This window comes from Astatotilapia calliptera, chromosome 17, assembly GCF_964374335.1.
Source record: "Astatotilapia calliptera chromosome 17, fAstCal68.1, whole genome shotgun sequence".
In the NCBI taxonomy this organism is placed as follows: Eukaryota; Metazoa; Chordata; class Actinopteri; order Cichliformes; family Cichlidae; genus Astatotilapia; species Astatotilapia calliptera.
The window spans coordinates 8,356,975-8,371,160 of NC_137438.1; the positions used below are offsets into that span (position 1 = coordinate 8,356,975).

The 14,186-nt window shown below is 40.9% G+C and overlaps 1 protein-coding gene across 1 annotated transcript in view; it reads right to left on the reverse strand.

Moving 5' to 3' along the window:
- The window catches only part of LOC145421626 (ephrin type-B receptor 1-like), a 141,224-nt gene that overhangs the window by 44,576 nt on the left and 82,462 nt on the right, over positions 1-14,186 (reverse strand). The gene's annotated exons all lie outside the window — the stretch shown is intronic.

Sequence of the window (14,186 nt, forward strand, 5' to 3'; positions counted from 1 at the left end):
GTACAGAGACAATTAGGAGATATATTTAAGAAGCAGCCCAAACAGTCTGTCTGTAACCAAAATATTCTTTTAGTCTAACTTCAGCACTTAGTTTTGGCCAGTATAAACAAAAATACATCCAAAGTAAAGCGAAAACAAAAGAAATTGGTAAAAGCACCCTTTGCCAGGCTTCATCACATTGCCCTGTTCCAAATAACAAAAATATTACAGTTACATGTAGTGGTACAATATGTAGTCATGGAGATAGTTTGGGTTTATTAATCCATATTTGGATATCTGTGTTTTCATGTAATGTGAAGCTGAAACAGGAAAAAAGTAATCCACAGGCCTCACTGTGTATAGCTTTTAGTTTATTAAAACTTCACACAGAGAAGACACTGGATTGTTGTTTTAGGGAAGAGTGTGCTGTGATACACAGTGGCCAAAGCACGATTGTGTTTAGTCTCATTTCATTGTGGCTATTAAAAAGCAAGGCAACACTTCACATCGGTAGGTTTGGAATACTGGTGTCCCAAACTAAATAATATCATCATTTCAAAATGCATTTTGTATTTAATCAGTTTATCATTGTCAAAAATGAAAATTTGTTTGATGAATTTGTAACTTCTACAAAATTGCAAAAAACTAAGAAATTGAGAAGGTGGCAAACACTTTTTAGCAGCACTGTGTGTGGGTCACTTTCTAACCTAATCCACCTCGAGAATACAAGAAGTCTACGTGTGCTGCCTTTCTTTCTGTTGTAATGATCTCCAGAGCTGAGAGTTGTACACAGACACAAGAGACTCATCAGTATTACACCCCATGATTCAACAGCTAGAACAACCTTAAGAAGGAATAACTTAATATTTCCTTAATGACTTTCTAATCCACTGTACGAGGATTTATAGAGGCGCTCACACTTTCTGCTCTTCAGTTAATCAAGTGTGTTTGATTAGCAGCACCTGGCTGCCACTTACCCTCTCAGTTCCTATGGAGGCAGCGACTGATTCTGAATTGTTGTCAAATAAATAATGACACAGTGCACATGTTTTGTAGTCCATCTGAGTTTGTATTTACCTCATTCAAAGACCAGATGCATGCACCAGATGTGTAAAACTTTCTTTTGACCCTGACTGTGCACAGCAGCAGTTGCTTGTAGATGGATCGATGGTTGCCAGTTTGAAAATTTGAACATATTATCCAACCCCTCTGGTCAGCTCTATTGCATCTGTAACCATAACCAGCGCTCACCTCATGGTTACACTGACATCCTGGATAAAACGATCTACACTATGGAAAAGTGAGTGATGAATAAAGAAACACTGCTTAACTTACACCTCTGTGTCGAAACTAAACACTAAGATTGGGAGACTGCCATTTTTTGCAGCACATAAAGATTCAATAAGTCAGGTTCCTCTTTAAAACAGAAAAGGTCAGAAACAAGCATTTTGCGAGGTGTGGAGCCCTATTCAAAACTAAAGAACTCCTAAAGCTGCTGCTTTTGCAGACTTGATATTGGTATTCTTAAACAGATTACACCATATGATTTGTGAGGCTTAATTTGATTCAAAATGGGCAGAAGGCATTCAAAATACAGCGGCAGACTGAGTGTTTGCTGAATGAATATAATGATTCTGTGCACAGGAAACAGATTCCACACAGCAGAAAACAGTATGTGAGCTTAACCTTCCCTTCCCCATCAGTCTCTTATACTAAACTGTAACCAGAGTAAAGGGCAAAGTTGTCCTGTTCTCTCTGGAAACCTAAATCCTCACAGGATCCTCTCAGACATCAAAGGTTCCCCTGGTACAGTTGCAGTCACTGTCAGAAGGCAAGAAGTCAGAAATCTTTAGCTGGCACTCGTGCGATTTCCAACATTTACCCCGTTAGCACCACTTTGGAGCCAACCCAACAAAAACAATGAATAGTCTTTAGCGATCCTTTGTCATTATTTCTGGAAAGATACATAAACATGATATGTTTTTCCAGTTTTCTTGGTGTGGTAACACAGAATCTTCCCACATGAGAACAAATGTTGTTCAGGCTTTTTCAAGCTATCGTTAACATTTCTAAACCTCCAGTTTTTGTTTCATATGATGCTCCTTGCCCTCATATATCTTCCAGTTACGTTTTCACCCCTTTTAACCCCACCCCCCTTCATTCCCTGCATATATAGGTATTTCTGTCACAATGCAGTTAATTAGCTATTATCCTCAGAGACAGGTGAGAATTTGGTCTTCACCCCTTCCATTTCTTCTTCTGGACTGAATTAGGTATGAGACCTATCAGGCCACTCCAATAAACCAAAGACCACCACCTTGCACTGCTATCTTTCTCTGTCTGCCTTCTAGACTTCCTGTCTTCAGTCGGTTTCTTTCAGATAAAAAAAAAAAAAAAAGCTTCACTGCAGTTAATTTGAAATGGAGTCTGGAGAGAATGACAGATATAATGTGGTGATGGCATGAAAGTAGAGGGAGGGAAGCATGCAGTGAGGATGAAGGGTGGTAGGGTGGAGGGGGTCAAAAGCATAGCAAAGATGAGAGGAAGAGAGATGACGGTGGTGATGAACAGGACAGGTCAGGAGGGAAAAGAGTGGGAAGAAATTGAGGGAAAAGCAGACGAAAGGCTGGGAAGGCTACCAGAAGATGGAACGGATGAAAGAGGGTTAAAGATGATTGTTTTTATTATCGTAATCTTTCATAACCAACACTCATCCCCCAATCATCAGCCCCCTTTGTTGCTGCAGGGCCTGTTTACTTTTCCAATATGCGATATCATATAGTATTTATTACCTTCATTCATGTCATCTTAATATACTGATTTCTCTTATTAACATATATAAAAGACGGACGCTGCTAATTGCTTTCTCGTAATTAGGACATAACGCAAGGACAAGTGTTAAAGGCTTGAAAAGAATGCGTTATATTTGCAAGTGGACAGAGAAATGGGGTATTGTGTTGGGGGTGAAGTTTGAATTTGAAGGTGTGTGTGTGGGTGGGGGGGAGGGAGGATGAGGGTGGCTCTATGTTTGCCAGAATGAAGAGGTTAAGGGGCAGCCCATATGGGAAGGCCTGGTAGCCAGAGATAAGTAATGGGGAAAAATCCAGCCTTCTTGCACCATATCAAATCTACTACATTAAAACCTCATTATCTATAGAGTGGGAGTGGAAAAGGAAGGTGCGGGTGGGGAGGATGGGGGGGCGAGAGAAGGTGGAGAAATGACAAAAAACTGCCAGAGCAGGAGGTAGAGTACAGCTGTCTGGTAAGAAAAACCTGTCCTCTCTCTGCAGGCTTATCAAACCACTCCCCGGGGACATCTTCACTTTCAAATATGTGCTAAAATTAGTCTTTATGTGGCCGACTGCTCCGTGGTGTGAAACGCAGCGACTGAATTGGCTTCTGCGTTAAATGATATTGAAGTAAAAGCAACAGCAAATAAGGCTGACTTAGAGTAAAGTCACTGTCATGATTTTGACTAACTAAGGATTTTATCTGTGGCTGTCACACCACAGGTGCAGTACATCTCTCAGTGAGAGCACTACTTCTCACCGTGTACTCAGCTCACTTTAATTGCCCTGCGAGAGGCAGAATCTCGACCTCCTCTTCTCTCCCTACTCTCCATCTTTCCTGGAACTTTGCTGATACCAAAACTGTGAGAATAAGAGGAGCGGTGAGTGCTCCATATGGAGATAGGGCTACTGTGCTCTTCCTGTTATTTATTTCTTTTTTGATGATGCCTAAGTGACAACGCTGTGTATGTAGAGTAAAAGACTGTGAAAGAAACACAAAAAAATGACGAACATGAAATACTAAACCCGCATAAGAATATAGATCAAATTAAAAAAGTGTTTTAAGGTGGTAAACAAAGCCACAACTCCTTCCTTTGCATCTAAGAGTACAATCACTATTTATGCTGGTGTAGGCTTTTCAGGAAGTGCATTATGGGATTGGCATGGTTGTGCTCTGCAGCTAGACAGCCAATGCACAGCTTTGTAGACTCTTGTCTACATGTAGTAGCTGTCTGCTGACAACAGGAGGCAGTGTCAAAAATATGCTGAGCAACAGGTCTGTAGAGTGTATTGATCCCCAAGTTGAAAAACCCCTGCATTCAACCTATTCACCTAAGCAGTCGACATTAGAACGATGCCACCTTATCCCATAGTCCAGCCAATGATGCGATTCACATTCGTATATACGCAGTTAATCAACATCATTGACAGGCTATGACAGCGTCCTTATGTGCTGACACCGGTGTTTTAGCTAGCAAAGCGGCGTGGCTGATGTGGAGTTAATGGCAACATGTACAACCACTGGAGATGTGAGCAGGACAGACGGAAGTTGACGGAAAAAGTGTGGACTTTATACCAGTTTTTAAATTGTGTTGCTCGGCCACGTAAAACCAGAGTTATGATAAAAATATATGCAATGTTTGTTTTTCCTGAATACTATTGTTGTTTATATTTACTGCGGGAAGAAACGGTAAAAACTGCGTTTTATAAGGAAAACGCTCGAAAGCACTCTCCACCTGTGAGCAAAACCAAAAAACCCCCCACCCTTTCCTGTTCGTCGGAAAAAGTACCATGTCGACCAATCAAAAAAATGATATGGCAACATGGCATTTAGTTGTTTAGGAAGGGGGGAAGTTTTAGGAGTGACAGCGGTGTTTTGAGATGAGAGATTTGCGACGTTTAGCGCAAATCTTGTGTGAATGTTACAGCTGTTACAGCAGTGATACATCTCCTGCTGTCAAGCCTGCAGGTATCAGGCTGTTGCTCTCCTTTATCTCATAGTGGACAGAAATTATTTTTTGGAGTGGCACAAATAATTTGTGTGGCATCAAATTTGATGCAGAACAGCTGATTGTTCTGTAAATAGTTTGAAATGTTTATTTAAAAACAACTTTGTTGTTTGCATAACTCAGTAACTTTTTTGAAGAAGTAACTATATAATTAATTGCCCAACATTGATCATTATATGCTGTATTTTGCAGACAGAGTTACAGGACTCTCTCCCAGACCACAGACTCATAATACAAGTCAGAGCTTTATTGGAGTTCAAGTTATTTTTACTTCCAATAGTGTTAACATACTACACAGGTCATGAACAAGATTTTTTTTAATTTTCATTGTAAGTGGGCTAAAGCACTTAATTAAAAGAAGTCTAACATAAATGTAAATGCTGTAGTTTGGTCATTTTAATAAACCATGTAACTTGGATGGATTTGATGCTGGCGTGACCACACATCTGCTGTTGCACACAGTGGTCTAAGGGGGCCGCTCAGGGAGTTTGTGTGTTCGCTCAGACACATGAAAAATTAGAGAGAACATTGCTGTAGACTGTTCTTGAAGTTCTAACACATTTGTTTACTACAGTCTTTGTCTGTGCTTTATCGATCTTTTCAGGCCAGCGTTCAGGCCAGCGTTTGAATCCAGCATTCAACCTATGCATAGCATCAGCAACATCTACATACTGTTGGTTATTTTCTTGCTGTATGTAAGCAAGCCCACGTAGACTGCATAGCATAATCCTGTACTCTGCGTAGCCAAACACCTACGCAAACAGACTACAGACGCAGTACCATGAATCCCACTTGAAACAACTATTATCCGGTTCTGTGCTTCCGGATAATGTTTGAAATACAGCCAGTCCTACCCTGGAGAAACATGAAACATTTTACATTTGAACGACAGATGAAATGAAAATGATATAAATGGTTTTCGTTTATCGGAGATGAGTCACCCTCACCGAGCTTACGGAATCTCTCCTTTATTCCTAAAGGAAAAATCAGCGAGTGTCGTCTAATGCCCATTATAGACAAGAGACACTGAATCAGCAGGAGTCTAAATGAAAGTTTTGTATAAGAATTAGTGAGGTTTAAGAGACAGTAGTGAGACCTGCTATGGTGTATGGCTTAGAGATAGTGGCACTGATAAAAAGGCGAGTGGTGGAGCAGGAGGTGGCAGAGTTGAAGATGTTGAGATTTTAATTGGGAGTGAGCAGGAGGGACAACATTAGAAATGGAGGAGGGATAGTGGATGTACTGGGAAAAGGATGTTGAAGATGGAGCTGCAAGAGGATGAACACACAGAAGATTCACAGGTGTAGTGAAGGAGAACATGCAGAGGGTTGGTGTGACAGAAGACAATGTAGAAACAGGGTGAGAGCTAATGCTAACAGTTAACCAGCTAGAAAAGATAAAAATAAAGGTACATGCTGCTGAAAAATACCTGTCTTTAAAACTGTTAATAAGGCATCACAAATTATTACACAAATTAATTCAAAACTAACAATACAATTAAGTGCAATTTATAAAAAGCATTAACTCCACATATGTTGGAAAGCAAACCTTGAAGTAATAGGTACTGATTTTTAATTATGTAATGACAAATGGTTGCATTAGTGCCACATTAAGACTTAAAAAGCAGCAGCAGTATCCATAAAAATAAAAAGGAAAGATTCAAACACACGTTTTCAGTTGTTTTTGTGCAGCCCTGCGAAGTTGACAGCCCTGGAAAATTGGAATCTCTGAGCAAGTTCTCTGAAGCCACGGACTTTAGGGCTGCGCATGAGTGTTTTCATCAAAGAGAATAGATAACAAAAACAGTTGACAAGAGTACTGGGCATTTAAAGTTTGTACTTGCGCTCACAGTTGAGAGTTTCAATGAGTTATGGAAGTACCAACTCGCTGACAGTGTGTATTAAAAAGAAAAAAATGAGCACAGGGAGAAGCAGTGGTATTCCAAAAAATGCCAAAAACAATTTTCTTCAGATCTTGTGCGAAGGACTGAAGGATGGTGGGGAATGAAATGTGATCCGTGGCTGAGGAGGCACGCGCTCTGTTTGGTGTATGTTACACAATCCCTTGTAGGTGCTTCACTCTTTGTTTTTAATCTGTCTGCAGCAAAAGTCTGTCTGTTTTTGCAGCTGTTGGCTCTGCTTCAAAAAAAGATGAGGACATTCTTATATTTACCTTTGGGTGATAGATATGGGAGTAATTTAACTCGGAGTCTCGAAATGCATTGCTTCCTATTTGCGGAATTACAAAGACAAGATATGCTGTCGCAATTTTCCTTTCTCTTCACAATTTTCTTTCCTAGAGCAACTTCTTTGATAGGAAAGCAATCAGAACCTGCATGTTTTACCACTGAATCAGAGGCTCACATTGGTGCCTCTGGTCTGACATTCGCTATTCAAGCTAGACTATGAAGTCTTTTGTTCCATAGTCTCCTGGTTCATACAAATTAGGACCTTTTCCACTACAGGCAGCTGAAGGCTTGATTGCTTCAGTAAGACAGCCTCACAGAAGACTGGTAGGAGCTTTGAAAAACACCCACTGAGGGGATAAATTGGTGGTTTAGTGTTTCTGCTTTTGAGTGAATCGGTTAACAAGATTAAATGATCTTCCACTATTCTACATTACAAAAGCTGGAGTAACACTGTTATCAACGCTGCAGCAAGACATTCATATTGTGATCTCTTTTGCAAAACACTGACTCCAGAAGGGTAAATAATATTCTGTCTGCACAAGAAACTGCTTCATATCTGGAGTGCATCCACAGAATGGAAATCTGATCACAAAGCTAGAAGCATCTACGCTGCTCGAAAAAATGAAAGAAACAAATCAGAATATGGATCTGATCTCAATGGGGGGAAAAATCATGCTGCCTGCATATCTATACTGATCGGGTAATGTGTTAGGAATGAAGGGATGTTACATTGTTTGATGGAAATGAAAATTACAAACATACAGAGGGCCTAATTCAAAGACACCTTGTAAATCCAAGTGAAGAAAAGTATGTGGCAGACCAGCCCATTTTACTGAAAATTCACCCCAGCCACTCAACATGGCACTCAATGGTTTGTATGTTCTCAATGTGCTTATGTGCATGCCTGACAACATCGGGGCATGCTCCTACTGAGACCACAGATGGTGTCCTGGGGCATCTCCTCCTAGATCTGGACCAGGACATCACTGAGCTCCTGGACAGTCTGTGGTGCAACCTTGCAGTGTCTGATGAACTGAAACATAACGTCCCAGACGCGTCCTATTGGATTTAGGTCAGGCGAGCATGGGAGCCGGTCAGTATGAACTCCTTTATCTTCCACAAACTGTCTGCAAACTTTTGCCACATGAGGTCAGGCATTATTGTGCAACAGGAGGAAACCAGGACCCACTGCACCAGTGTAGTGTCTGACAGTGGATTTCACAGTGTGCCAGTGTATTGTTGCCAATCCTGTAGAGGTCTCTGCGCCCCTCTGTGGATATGCCTCACCCCACCATCACTGACCCACCGCCAAACCTGTCGTGCTGAGCGAACATTCTTCATTTGTTCTCCAGACCCCTTCACGTCTGTCACATGTGCTCAGGGTAAACCGGCTCTTATCTGTCAAAGGCATATTCTGGTGTTCTGGCAAATGCCACAGTGTCGGGCAGTGAGCACAGAGCCCACTAGAGGACATCAGGCTAGCCTCATGTAGTTTGTTTCTGATATTTGGTCAGAGACATTCACACCAGTGTCCTGCTGGAGGTTTATTTTGTAGCTCTGGCAGTGCTCATCCTGTTTCTCCTTGCACAAAAGGAGCAGATATCGGTCCTACTGATGGGTTAAGAATCTATTACAGTCCTGTCCATTTCTCCTGGAGTAGCTGTCGGTGTCCTGGAATCTCCTCCATGCTCTTGAGACTGTGTTGAGCGACAGAGCAAATCTCTTGGTGATGCCATGTATTCATGTCCCATCCTAGAGGAATTGAACTACCTTTGGAACCTCTGTGGGGTCCAGGTGTCACCTCATGCCACCGGTGACTGACCCTAACTGAACTAGTGCAAAAAATTGTCAGAAAAGACGGGGAGAGAAAAAATGTCAGTGGCCTCCACCTTTAAAACCATTCCTGTTTTGGGGGTTTTCAAAAGGTTTTCCTTTTTGTGAAGCAGTATATATAGAGAACATGGAAGTTCACATGATTAGCATGCCAAGGTCAAATCCTAAAAATGAATCCAACTCCAGGGCATGTCTCTACAGTGGTGAGATAGGCACTGGTGAGTCTCCTGCTCTTCTGGACTCTACAGCCAAGCCCTATGCTAAAGCACTACTTTGGTTGTGGAGGTTCCCCTCCAAGGTTTTGTTACAGGTGGCAGCAATGACCTTGTTTTGTTCACCTCCTTTGGATTAATAACCCCTCCACCACAACAACCTTCATATTCCTAAAAGGAGAAGCAGGTTTCTGGTTGCTTTTATCTGAAAAATTACTCACAATAATAAACTTTATTCCAGAAAAAAATACAGTTATAACCAACTAAAAATAATTTCTTCTATAGGGTGGCTGAGCTTAAACTTTAGAAATAGTTCAATCAATCCTGAGGGAGAACAGAATAGAGCTGGTGCTCCTTTATTTCTAAAAAGCTAAAGTGGTTCAGGCATTTCATAAGGCTGACTTCAGGGTGCCTCCCTTTGGAGATTTTCAGGGCATATGCATCATGTAGGAGACCTTAGGGTAGACTCGGACTTTGTGAAAGGATTTTATGTATATCTGATGTGGTACTGGAATGCCTCTGGATCCCTCAGGATGTGCTAGGAGACGCTGCTAAGGAGAAGAATGTCTGGACTAACTTGACCTGGCCTAAAGAAATGATAGATGGAGAATGTGGGCATCCCTCTTGTGCAGGAGATCAAGTACTGAGACTGAGAGTTTCCTTTTATTCTCAGTATAACTCAGAGGGTCAGGGTAGGGAAGAATAAAGAAAACTTCCAAAGAGTTCAGCTAATGGACACAAGTGGTTCTTCTCTCGGAGCACATTTCTGGCCTTTGCGAAACAGGAACAATAGGAGTAAAAGAAAGCTACAAAGGATCATTTTGAATATCGATCATTTTCCTTCAACCTTGCCTGCCTGGAACAGAAATCCTCAACACTCTGGCCTGGAAGAACGGATGCTTCTTGTTCTCTTTTCTGTGGCAGACTCCATCTCTCTGGGGTGAAAGGCTTTGCCCTTTTAAGATAAAGGTAACTATGTAATATCAGTGCTCTGTGCTGACTTCGGGCATGTACTGAGGTCCACGGAGAGACCTGAAGCCCACAGCAACAGAGAATGCTGAGGAGATGAATCTAGGACACCATCTTACTCAGCAAACAATAGAGAAATATTAGCGGCTGCAGTCTACAAACACTATGATATCCCGCCTCGCAGACTTTGGAACAGACAAAACAACATAAGCAGTAAATTGAATAAATGCATCGGAGCTGTATACATGACTGCCAATGAATATTTTCCTGTAAAACAGCAACAAAAGATATCGCCGTCTTGTGTGGCTACCTAAATATTTAATATTTCAGCTAGGATCGGATTAGCTGGAAAGGTTTTGGGGAAATTTGTCTAAATTACTGTCCATTTGTCTTCTAAAGTTTTCAGTAAAGACTAAAGAATTAGCTGCTTGAGACTCCCAAGATCAGCATGAGCTCTTACTGCTCCTGATTAGCCTAATGGTTGATTTAATTTTCATCTTCACAAATCCTAATTTGATCTTATATTGCATGTTACCGATAACAAAGCTGCAGCAGCCCAAACTACTCCCTTTGTTCGTGTTCGATTCAGTGAAACGCTGAGTTGGAGGGAGGCGGTCCTCATTTTCTGAAAACAGCTTTTTAAAGCCAGTTGTTAATGAATGGACACTCATCCTTCCTGCACAAATACGATCAACAATTTATGTGTGGTTGAAAAAAGAAAGGCTCTACATCACTGTAAAACCCTGTCAGTATGGCTGCAGGCCCCATTAAATATGCATTGTAGCTCTAAGATCAATCCTGACTTATTAGGAAATAATATTGCATAAAAGATGATACATGAATAGGCATTCAGCACGAGTGGGAGACAAAAATACATCATTTATAAGAGCTATAAATTGTAGAAATATGCTGACAGGTTTCTGCCTTCAGCTGTCCTGAAATAATTGCCATGTTGATCAGCCACCAAACCCAGTGATGATGATTTTTATCAAGCTGCAGTTTTCATACTAAATGACAAGAAATATTTAATAACAACGGTATTACAAAAACGGCAGTACTGAGTACTGAGTTTCTTGAACGATATGATGGAGAACAGACACGTTCAGAAACATTTGTCATGGTGTCTGCTGCTGTTGGATGGATGTTCTCAAGGAGTCTATGAAACTACCAGACAGCCCGTAATCTTCTGTCAAGTATTAAAAACATAACATCATGCCTGTATAAATTATCGCCATACCCAATACACTTTTGAAGCTTCTCTTTGATAAATGAAAAAATTTCAATTATTAAATTTTAAAAACTGGTTCTCTTCCATCCGCTGCCTGGAGTTATCCTACCCCCTTATTTTCTTAAACTCCTGGATAGATGTAGTACCTAACTATTCTTTTTTTGGTGAATATTTTAAAATTGCTATCAGCCTCTCCTCCTTATTAATATTAAACACATCTAATTTCTTTCAGTAACATGTTTTTTGTTTGCTGTTTTTTGTGTTTTCCAAGGGACTAAATCTGGAAACATAAGGTAGCACATACAATATCTACCTAGCAACAACACTTCTGTGAGCTCCTGATGTGTGTTTATAATTAATGCTTTATTGTTGATGAAGATGGGAACTTGAACTCTACATCACCACGGTGAGCAAGATAAATCTAGGAAATGATCTCACACCCAGCAAACAATAGAACACTATTAGTGACAGCGGACACTGTAACATATGTGAAACCATTAAGAGCCCCTAGTAAAAAAGCAGAAAGTGCAGTGCTGTGCGTGAGTCTATATTTTGCTAGGAAAATGTGAAATCGGTGTAGGGATTTATTGAAACATGCAGAAACATCCATAGAAATACAGTATTTAAGACAAAATCAGAGTTTATATAAATGTAACCAGCTTGAAAGTCAAGTCATTTCATATGATCGCCATTAGTCTTCAACACAGACTGTTTTGGGCAAGCTTTCTTATCATTTCTTTAAGCAGCCTTCAGGAATAGTTCCCTAAGCTTCTTGAAGGACTGCCTTTTGTTCTACTCTCTTCTGGGATGATCCCACATTGCTTTAATGATGTTAGGGAGGCCAATCCATTATGTGCCTTTTTGTTTTCTATCTGGGTTTCTACTGCACTAGTAGTGTGTTTGCGATCATTTTCATGCTGAAAAATTCAGCTCTTGTGTAACCAGTATGTAACAAAATATATAAACAATGGGCAAATCAGAAGATTTCAGGAACGACAGGAGCCCAGAGGATGGGTAACCACAATGAAAACACAACTGCAAATGATGAAGCAATAGTTCAACTGTATTTGAAATTTGTGCACTGTATTGCCTTTACAATAACAACCAAAATTGTGTGTGCGCGCACAGATACCCAAAATAAAAAAGAAAAGAATGTTAGACCCGGGTCTTTTAAAGTGTCAATAGGATCCAGATCAGGCCTGTTTGGTGATCTGGTGAGTTATTGGTGTGAGTTCAGTCCACGATCGATGTATGGTTTGCACTGTTTTGTCCTACCACAGTTCAGGCAACCAGACTTCAAGATTCAATTCCAAATGGGCTGTGGCTCGCCATCCATTGCAATGGAAAATTATTCCTCTTCTGCGGATTTCCACAAAGTCTGTAATCCAATGTTCTCCGAGGAGTCTCGGCTCCTTTCTGTTGTGACAGTGATGTACAGTCTTGTTGGTATATGTATGATTTCTATACATTTTACGTCAGATAAAAACTTTGGTTGTAAGATTTAGATAATTATTTAATAAAAGCTAGATATTTAAATTGAGAATAAGAAAGAAAAGTATTTCTTTGTGCCCCACCTTTCCCTGTTAATGCCCTACCTGCCCCCTGGCAACACTTTGCTAGACCTGCCCCTGCACAGTTACCAGCTGTCAGCTGCTTAGAAAAGGATGCTGGTGTTATTTGTCTCTCAGAAACAGTTCATAACTTCCCTTCAACTCATTCATGTCACCTAAAAGGTAAACCTGTTTCTCCATCACAGCTCTGATGATTCAGTAAGGACATCTCCTGGTTTCATCTTCATGTTTCCCTCTCACCAGATAACCAAACCGACATCATGACCAGCAGCTTTACAGCTGTGGCTCCAGCAAACATCAGCTGATACTAGAAATTAATATTAAATAAATTCTAACAACAGCTGATCAAGCTTAAACGTGCTGCTGTTGTTTAGCGCGACATCTGCTGGTTTCCTCTTTCTGGCACAAAGTGGGCGATAAATAAACAAGAGAGACGATCAGCTGATCATTGATCAGTTTCATGATTGAAGTAGCAACAGGAGAGGGAGGGGGAGAGAATGAGAGAAGAAGAGGCAGCTGTGCAGCGTAAAGACAGAATAAATCCAGCATTGTGTCTTTTTCCATTCTAGCTAAAGTCCGGGACAAACTGCGTCTCTTCTCAGCTCAATACGAAACGTGTAATATTTTCTCTGATTGAGGGACCATTCCATTTTTTTAAGGAGCCGTTGGCAACTCTACTAACTAACCTTATGAATAAAATAAAGTTCACTATCAGTAACATCATAGCACCCACCCACCTAAAAACTCCATCAAGCTGGCTAGAACGCAGTACGAGTTATTGCAACTGAGGGTAAAAAGTCAGCACAACGAAAATAAACTCCACCTAAACTTGGTTCATATCTGACCCAGATAGACTGCAGGTCATAACTTCTTACCTGAAGTTCAGTTCACCTGACACTCGGACTGGCGGCTGCCTCGGGGCTCTCCTCCTGCCTCCCCTTCCCTCATCCACCTGCTGGCCTCTGTGGAAGCCCCGCCATAGCCACCACCAAACAACTGAGTTATTTTTACACATCAACCTGCATCTGGCCAATCCACCACCTCTCATTGTTCATGCCATTACAAAAAAAAATAAAAAATAAGTCACCGGGCACATGCCCGGTATGCCCGATGGCCAGTCCAGCTATGTTAACCTGCAACCAAATCTGCAGCTCCATACAGCAATGTTACGACTTAGATTATATCTTATAACTCATAACTCTTATGTTAGCTCCCCTCTGTAGCATACTGTCAGAAATATTCGAGGGCTGCAATAATTCTTTAAGTGTTATTTTTTCCTTGGGATTCTAATTTCACCGAAGTTTACTAAACTCAACAAACTTAATATTACTTACCGGGACATTTATTCTGTCCTCATTTTCTTTCACCGAAAAATTGTTTCCTGCAGTGCCGTCTTTCTGCTTGGCTC